Source organism: Perna viridis, chromosome 3 (genome assembly GCF_037379345.1).
Source record: "Perna viridis isolate PV_CMFRI_1.1 ecotype Kerala chromosome 3, ASM3737934v1, whole genome shotgun sequence".
Classification (NCBI taxonomy): Eukaryota; Metazoa; Mollusca; class Bivalvia; order Mytilida; family Mytilidae; genus Perna; species Perna viridis.
In genome coordinates this window covers 48,792,796-48,803,162 of record NC_142447.1, presented here as the reverse complement: position 1 = coordinate 48,803,162, position 10,367 = coordinate 48,792,796, and positions in this window count along the sequence as shown.

The following is a 10,367-nucleotide window of genomic DNA, read 5'->3' as shown; positions in this document are numbered from 1 at the left end:
ACACATTATTTCTATTTATAAGTCGTTTATCAGTTGAAAACATCTACCGGTATATTTCTTAAACCAACTATCAAGATCAAATCAAAAAAAGGCATTTCGACATTTCCAAAATCCTTGCTTTCTACTACAAATTGAAGACCAATATATGTCAGGAGCTGACGAAATGATCGTTTTATATGTGACAGGTTCTGTTTATGCCGGACTTTAAATGTGTAAGCTCTTGCAACAACTCTGAATTATCATTGTCATTAATTCTAAAATGTTCTTCAAAACCAGCGATCAATTACGTCCTTGAGTTTTTAATTTTTTGGTATCGATTATGCTAATTAAGCGTTAAGCATGACCACAAATGATGTTATTAGAATATTGGGGTATAGTTAATTATTTCAATTGATATTTTCAAAACTATATGTGAACAAAAAAAAAGCTCTACAATAGTTTCCATTCATTCGATATAGGTGTTACCAAAGTCATTGTCTTTTTTGCATTTTTTTTAGAATCGAGTGTGCAGTGGATTCCTGTTAATTGCATAGCTTTTTTCAGTAAATATTTGCAATTAAATGGAACATGCAATTAACAGAAATTATCATTTCAACGGATATTTTCTAATGTTTTCAATCTTTTTTTTTGTCTTATGTTATGTAAATATGAGGAACTTTATACATGGGCAAGATGGGAAATGTTTTTGTTCTTTGAGTTTCTATGTGATAAAGTGGAATCTATTGTAATAGAAAGTAAATAGCTACATTTATTTGTATTTTTCGTTTGCGATACATAGCGAACATTTTCATTTTGAATCCACACTTTTCAAAATATGTTTACTAAATCAAAAGCAAAAGCTAAGGTCAGATAATTATGGTGTTCACACCAATATACTTAACTGTATTTGAATGAATTGATTCAAGCTACATTACTATAAGTAATATTTACACTGTGCAGGAAAAAATAAGTGAAACCTTTGAAGGTTTAATGGCTCTTAAAATGAAATAAGCGAGATGTTATATTATAATCATCCTCAGTACAAGTCAATTAATAGGATCTTTAACGGCTTTATAAAGAATAAAAGGATATAGTGACCCAACTTTCTTAATAGGATAAACTTGACACCCATTCAGTTTGGATATTTGAAGTAGATTTTAATTGACATATGTATATCCGTTACGAATAAATTAGAATTAAGTAAATGTGTTTTTGGCATACTGGCTTAGATATTAATGCTGATATTTTCGTAATTGATTTTAGTGTCTGGTTTAAAACAATTTATTTTCAAGAAATATCAATAGCTACTTAATGGGTACATAGTAACCATAAAGGACTACAAGTGTATACCACTGTCTAAGATTTATCCAGGATTTTATATATTTCATATATTTTAAACAAATAAGTAAAAAGCTTTTAAGGTGCCAAATAATAACACAATAGAATTTATATTTGCTTTACTGCAACCCACTTATTATCATGAAGTAAAATGGATTGAAAAGAAAATATTGATTTTTTAGGCAACTGTGCACTAGTAAAAGGACAATGAACACGAAACATAATAAACAAAAAACACCACCAATGATAAGAATAATGGGGAAAATATGCAATATTTCATATGGTTGGTATTTTTGAATTTAGAAACCATTGTGATGATGCCATTGCTGGTGGACCATATGTCGGTTCTCGAGGGTTTTCACTTGTCCAGTCGTCATACTACTAGTTTATACCATTCACCGAAACAAAATTCAAAACACTTAAACTATTGAGGCTTCATTCGCTGTATTAAATATAGGGCTACATTGTTGTAGCTCCTCTTAAATTGTCAGTTCCTGGTTTCGACTTCTTACTTCGATACATTTTGGTTTTAAGTGCTTCTTGTATACAATTCACTTGTGAATCATTAACAAGTTTTTTGATTTTAATAAATCCTGATGAGAGGATACTCCCTTAAACACGTAAACAGCTAGTATACCGAAATTTGCAATACTTATATGATTGATATTTTGGAACTTTTGAACCCGTACAGATTAATAATTGTCACTTTGGATAACCATTTCTGGTTTTATCTAGGATATGATTTACTAGTACTTGGCTAGTGAATATAATAATTTATATAATTTCAAGTTTCTTTCAAAACATATATGTCTGCAATATTGGAGACGAAACCCAAAAACTATCATAACTTAAAGGAGTTAGAAGGAAACTCGGCCCAAATGGAGTCATCAGGAAAGTAACTAAATATGCTCTGAGGGTTTTCGCGTAATTCTTTGAAGACCAATGGGTTGCCTTGAGCTGACATATTTTTCTTCGCCACTATACGTCACCTATACGTCATCATGAACACGTGGATCGTTACGGTGTATCCATCTGCTCCATGAAAACTGATTTGTTCAACGTGTCATAGTTTTCCTTTTCTCTTTCGTCTACCCCGGACTTGACTTTTTATGAGCAACTCGACGGGTTTTTCTAGAAAAGCAGAGGACGTTTACCCTACCGGTGCACCTGGTCCATGCTCTCAGTTTTTAGTGGAGTCCGAGTTGCTCATTTGCTTTTGTTACTTTGTATGTGTTATTTTAGTTACTTTATGTTCTTTGTTGTGTATGTCTGTTTTCCATGTCTGGTCTTTGTCCCTGGATTGCATTCTTTTGATTAATTTGGCTAACATCCTCCATCACAAAAACGTAACCAACAAAATTCCCCATATTTCAAGGACAAATCAATACCGATTATTTCATATTCATATACTTCACCTATTGCATTGAAAATTTTCAATTATAAAAGGCTATTGCAGAACCTCGAGATTGAGGACTTCAAGGCTAAACCACCTGACTGTTTTTGCAAAAACTCTCCATTCAAATATGATCCTTCCGGTCACGTCGTTACGGGCGATTTAAGCATAATGGGAAACGAATTTCTGCGTGAGGTCCTTTCTTAAGGCCCAAAGTACCGTGTACCACGCTCCATAAATTGGAATTATAACTTTAAATTTCTTATGGAGGACTTCGCAAGAAAATGGATAAAACGAGAACAAGAAGACTTTGATTCTCTGTCAAAATGGGTAAGGACCGCGAGGTCTTTAATTTTGAAACGAATGAAAGTTTTACGTAGAACAATGAGTATCATTGCTACATCAGTTTTCAATAACCCCGAAACATTGTCTACTATAAATGATAAATATGTTGTCGTACCAGCAGATAAAACCCAAAACAACATTGTCTTTTGTCATCAAAATGTATTACATCCAATGATTATTATCAGAGGTACACGAAGAAAATAATAGCAGTGATACGACCTATACTGCCACTACACTCTCCAAAGAAAAGATAGTGGAGAACCATTATCCTCTTTTGGTCTCTACCAAAGACGATGCTTTGATTTACTGTCTATGTACTGGATTCCTAAACTGCACAAGAATCCATACAATCAAAGTTACATAGCTTGATCTGCAAAATATACCACGAAACCCCTTTCAAAACTTTCAACTTCTATACTCACAGCTGTCAAAGAGGGCCTCCAGTCTTACCACAATACTTGTTACTCCCATAGTGGTATTAATGTGAATCCTGAAAAAATTCGAACGATATTCAGGAGACCCTAAATTCAAGATTATTATCATTATATAACAGCATTAAAACCTATGATTTTTCAACACTGCATACTTCTATTCCCCATACTAGGTTAAAATCCTAGCTTAAAAACATTACACATCGTTGTTTCTTCAGAAAAGATGGTATATCTAGATACAAATATAAAGTTCTTGGTAGAAATTCCTCGTACTCTTTAAAAAATAATTCCAGAAGAAGATGCTTCGAAATTTCTGAAATTTTTTATGGGCACCATATTTGTCCATTGTGGTGGTCGCGTTTTTCAGCATTCGGTCGGTATTCCAATGGGAACAAAATGTGCTCCTGTACTTGCTGACCCTATTCCTTCACTCTTATCAGGCTGCCTTTATAGTGATCTGATATGATCCGAAAGAAAGAATATCGGTCAGCTAGATCCTTTAATCACAGTTTCCGCTATATAGATGACGTATTATCTTTTAAAAATCTTAGTTACGGTGATTTGATACATCACACCTACCCTAAAGAACTTGAGATAAAGGATACCACAGATACTGTGAAGTCAGCCTTATATCTTGACCTACGCTTAGAAATCAATGGTATAGGAAAACTATTGACCAAACTTTACGACAAACGTGATGACTTTTCATTAAGAATTGTCAACTTTCCTTTTATCTGTGGCAACACTCCTACAGCACCTGCGCATGGAGTTTTCATATCACAACTCATACGTTCTGTCAGAGCTTGCCGTAACTACGCAGACTTTTTGTATCGCGCTAAAATTCTTACAATTAGGTTTCTGGAACAGGGTTATGTTGCCACACGATTGAAGTCATCACTACAGAAGTTTTATGGTCGTCATCATGAAATCATAGATCGTTACAGTGTATCGATCTTCACCATGAAAACTGATTTGTCCAACGTGTAATAGTTTTCCCTTTCTCTTTCGTATAACCAGGACTTGACTTTTTATGAGCAGCTCGGCGGGTGTTTCTAGAAAAACAGAGGACGCTTACCCTACCGGTGCACCTGGTCCATGTTCCTGGGTTTTAGTGGAGACCGAGTTGCTCATTTACTTTTGTTACTTTGTACGTGTTATTTTAGTTGGTTTATGTTCCTTGTTGTGTTTGTCTGTTATCCATGTCTTGTCTTTGTCACTGGATTACATTCTTTTGCTTTCCGCTAGAACCTTGGTTATTTTGATTACTCTTTAATCCCGGTGGGATTTGACATATTCACCATATCCATTCCCATTTTATTTAGTTTGATTTTCTTTTACTATACGGTTGAAGGAAGGGGCTAGCAATACAACTCCAGGAGAGTTAAACTATATCGTTCTCATATAAACTTCCATAGCAATCTGAAATTAAATCAAGTTAGCAAGTAGCGTGATATTTGTATGGATATGAGAGTAGCGGAAATATCGTGTAATCCACATTGGCTTTGTGATCTCATTGGTTTTTCTAAATATAAAGAGCAATTTGTTCACTGATACTAGATGTTGCATCTAGTCAGAAACTTAATGTGTGCTGAGGGAGCAATGGACGCGGTACAAAGATAAAATTAGCCCACTGTGAGTCGTTTTCGCCATAATTGAAAAGATTATTCTGAAGTATAAAAGATCTTTTTACTACTTCCGACGTTAGAAGTCATAACGTATCTAGATTTAGAATACTATGGGTAGCATTAGAGGTGACCAATAAACTCTGTTTGTAAACATAATACAAAGTAAAAGGGTGGATAAGGGTGCACACATGAAGCTTAATTTTAATTATTTAATGATTTAATTATGAAAGTTTAACCATATGTAACATTATGAAAAAAAAAATATCAGTAATATAAAAACTGTAAATATTGGTATGATGTACGCGTGTTTCAAAAAAACACTTATCACCGACGACATTAAAACAAAATACTTTGGAAGATCAAGATCAAAAAGTAAATTATTTACAAGAAGTGCTATAAATAAAAAGTAAGGAAATAAGATGCCTAATCAAATACCGAGAAGTTATATCTATGAAATAAATATTTATAATAATACTACACTGAATACTTGTAATAACGTAACAAGAATAAGCATTTTCTTATAGAACGAAAAATAATAGATTCGACATATCTCCCTTTTTCCTATAGGGTATAAATTTGTATGCCAAATATACAGCACTAGCTCAAACGTTCAGAAAAAAGAAAAGTCATGAGCAGCGAAATATAGAAATCATCTACATACTGCGCGCTAAGGTATGAAATTACACTTAATAAAATGTCAGAAACCATTTTAGAAATTTCAGTTTCAAGCAATTTATGAGTAAGTTTATATTTTTTGTCTTGCCACAAAGTCAATAAGCATTCCCTATCCCCTAAATTGTCATAAAAAATCCTCGAAGTGGGAGAAGACAATTTGAACACTTTGGGCCATACTATCCTTGCATGCATTTATAGTTTAAAAGTCTTTCACAGTAGACAACAATACTGCTTGTTTGCAAAAGCATAAGTGCAGTGTTGAAATTTTAGTTTTTGTTGAATAAAGAATTACTCCCATCCCTTTAAAACAATTTTTAATCTACCGTCTTAATATGCAACCATTTACTTTTTGTGACATAACAAAATTACTATACAATAGTTGCAATAAAGTCATATTTAAATACTTAGATTTTAAGAAGACATACTGTTTCTGTAAGAAAAATATTCTAGAAATATATAAGATTTAAATAAGAAAGTTTGAAGCCAAACATTGAAAGCAAGTGAACTTATTAAAGACGCATAACGGTATTCAATATCCAGTAGATGTTTATTTACAAATTGGTAACAGTAAAACATGATTTCTCTTATATTTGCGTCGAAAGCAGTTAACCAGTACGATAAAAAGTTTATGAAAGTCTGCAGTGTCCATTTGATGAGAAATTCAATAAAAACCAAAGCAAAATCAAGTACTTTTGAATTGTTAAACAAACAGAAATGCAATGAAAAACTTAAATACAGATGTTTGATCAAACTGTTAAGTATTTTTAGGACCAGTTCTGTTTAGTTAGAAACTGAATTTTATTGTCAAAACTAACGAAAAGTAATTGATGAAATATTTTGTTGAATCACAGTATATTTGTTTGTAATCCATTTTGTGCGTTATGATCATTGATAGAAAAACATATCTGATAGCGTGACAAAGAAACAAAAGCATTCAATCGCAAAAAACCTAACTTTAACAATTCTCCATTTTCAAAGGTTTGTTCAAAATGTCCATAAATCGATTTTAAATGTATAATGTTTAGCAAATATCAGCCAAATAATGAAATGAAACTGCTGGGATCACACTGGTCAATTGATAAGGTGTCAGGTAATTTTTTACAATTTTTATTTATCATTTTTCTAGAAAAGCAGAGGACACTTACCCTACCGGTGCACCAGGTCCATTCTCCCAGTTTTTAATGGAGTCCGAGTTGCTCATTTGCTTCTGTAACTTTGCATATATGATTTTAGTAACTACATGTTCTTTGTTGTGTATGTCTGTTTTCCATTTCTGGTCTTTGTCCCTAGATTACATTCTTTTGATTACCGCTATAACCTTTGTTCTTTTTATTACTCTTTAAAAGGTTAGTAATTTTTCTTGCCTTCATAATAAACGGGGAATTTCTTGCCTTACTTTTGGTACAATTTTTATATATTAAAGCATTGTTATACTTTAACAACCTGCATACTAAAACATAACCTCGTGGCCTACTTTTCGACCGTCGTTTTCATTCCAAACGACGCACTTTTTTCGGCTTGCAGACAAATTGATGTTTCTAATGTAAATATCTACCTACCTTCATAGTTTTGCCAAATTCCTTTAAGGGAGAGGGCCGACAACGTAATTGGTCATAGAAAAATATTTGATTTTTAACAATATGTATCGGTCAAAATCAAAAATCAAAATTTCATCTGACTTAGATAAGATAGAAATATTCACATTGGTTATCCCTTTATTGAGCAAATATCACGTTTGTGAATTTCAGTATTCGGACATAAATATTCAATGCAACGTTTGTTTTATTGGAATGAGTTTGGATGCCTACCGATCCTTCAAATCACATGATTTCATTTAAAACTTTAGATGGGATATGTGATTTGAATTTAATTTCCTTTTTCAATGATACAAAACAACACTTTAATACATTTAGAATTATGCAACATACATATTACCATTTGCTCTGGCATAAATGTTGTTATGTAATTTATACTGAAATCAAATTAGCCTGTAACATTGCATTTATACTGGCATCCAAGGGCACGTCATCATATCCATAAAGATTTCTAATCTCTTTCATGTTTCTAAATGTGAAGACAAATATGCTATCTAATTCTTTACATTCGCAATAGTCTAAAATTTGAAAAGAAAGGACTGATATGTGTAGATTATAGATGATATAAAAGGAATTTATTTACTGTTTGTCGTTTAAGCCATGTGGATGAAAACCTGTAAACTACTGCTGTCAACACGCAGGTGAAAGTAAAAGCAAAACCAACATGATAAGAACCAGAAAAAAGGTAACAAAACTTCGGAGACAGTCAAGACAAATAAAACAGCAAAACACAAGAATAAACAAGGAATGTAGAATAAATGTAACATTACACTCAACTGAAACTGGGAATACGGACCTGTAGGTTAAGCGTCGTCTGCTTTTCTCTAAGTTGCTCATATGATTGAAAACCGGGTCAAAACGAAAGATCGGCTACACTTTGTGAACAAGTCTGTTTTCATGATCATACCATAATGAATTCATTATATCGATCGCAACATAACCTTGTTCCGATTATTATTTGAAGAAAAAGCACAGTGCAAAAATCCGTGTATTTTCGACATGTTCTGGCATAGCATATCAGCTGTAATACAAAAACTCTATATGCATTAGGCAGAGGGAATGTTGCAACAGAAAAATTGGCAATGTTGAATTAGTCATGTTTATTGTAATTTAGTTATGAGTCTTCCTCATTCGCTAATCTCTAACAATTGATAAAGATATGAAGCAAACCTCCCAATAGCGTCCATTTTCTCAATATTTGTAAAAAACCTTTTGATTTCTCGAAACTAAAATGTTATCTTAATAGTTAGAGGTTGGATGACTTGACCAAATGCCATTCTTTCTTTGTAGCTACATTTGCTATGAAGTGGATGAACAGATCGACGAGCAGAGTAAACTATTTTTCATAAGTATATTGAGTATAAAGAACATGTCAACCAAAATGAATAAATATGCTATCAATAAAAGTATTTAAAAAGTCAGACAAAATCTTCGGTGTATGTATGCACTTAGGTTTTATTCTAAATTTTCTTGATTCCATTAGAGTGCTATGATATCCGCTCTGTCAACTTGATTATCTTAACTAGAAAAAGCCTTCGATGAAGTTGCATTGACAAACTGGTATTGTTTTACATTTTAAATCAATCTTTTTAACCACAGTAAATTGATATAGAATTGGTAGTATCAATTCAAAACGAAGCCTTAAGAGCAAATACGTATATTGATACTGTTATAATTATTACATAACTTTTATATAGCAAATTATCTAATTTTATACAATTACTTTAAGCGCTTTACATGTTTAGTACATATGAAATACGTTCACAATATATCAATATATAAAAATGAATAGCAATCAAAAACAAGTACTATCTTTAAAAAGATAGCCGATGCAGTATTTTTTTTCTTTTTACTAATAATTTTCTACATTTCATTCAAGAAAATAACACATGGCACGCAATTTCGATACAGTTTTTTCGAACGCCACTAAGTTATCAGTATTTGGCCAATCGGGAAACAGAATTGCGGTCAGGTGACTTGGGTTTCCATGGAAGAGCTTCATTTAGGTCAAAGGGTAAAAAGTGAAACTATACCGACTGCGTCGGAAAAAAAGGCACAATTGCATAGATAAAATTATTAAGCGCATTTTAAATAATCCCACTGCGAATAAAATCGATACCGGAGCCCGAAAATGATTTAAATAAAAAAATTAAAATGAATAGAATATTACCAACGTGTCAATGAACATTATGTTAACTTAAAATATAGAGAAAAATAAATAAAATTTAAATTGACCGAAAACATTCAAATTAGATTGATATTTGACCAAAATTAAAGAAGGTATGAAAAATATATGAATTAATCAATAAAAAGTAACGCATGATAAATAAAGGCTTAAATTAAATAGATATACAACATATATATTAATATACAAATTAATACAATAAAAAATATTAAAATCATCACTTAGTTATGGTAGATAACAATCTTTAGATTAGGAAAGTTCATTCAAGGGCGAGAAATGAAAAATAAAAATTAAAAGTAAATGTCTAAAAAGCAAGTGGAAATAAGTGAGTTTTAAACATACTGCGATTTTACATTGCGTAGTTCAGAAAGTAGATTGTTACAGAGGGTTGCTGCTGATTTATCAAATCGCCTCTCATCGTAGGACTTGCAGAAGGTTACCATTATCTGAACGTAAAGATTTAGAGTGTCTATAGATTGAAATCACTTCTTGGAGGTATGCTGGTGATGTCCCATGGAATCCTTTGAATACATAAAATATTTTTTTGTTGCCGCCATATAATAATGCATTTTCGTAGTCGAATCTAGGAACCACAAGTTTTATAATATTCATTTGAATTTTGGTATCAATATTAAAAATAAAGCGATAACTAATATTACAGTTGTAATTGAAATTATTTGACAGTGAAACCATCGTCAAAACTTTAATGAACTTAAACTAAAGCACTTGACCTTTGTGTGTGTTCTGTACACCCCAAGAACTTCTATATCTAGTATGATTATATATCTTACAAGAAATTCA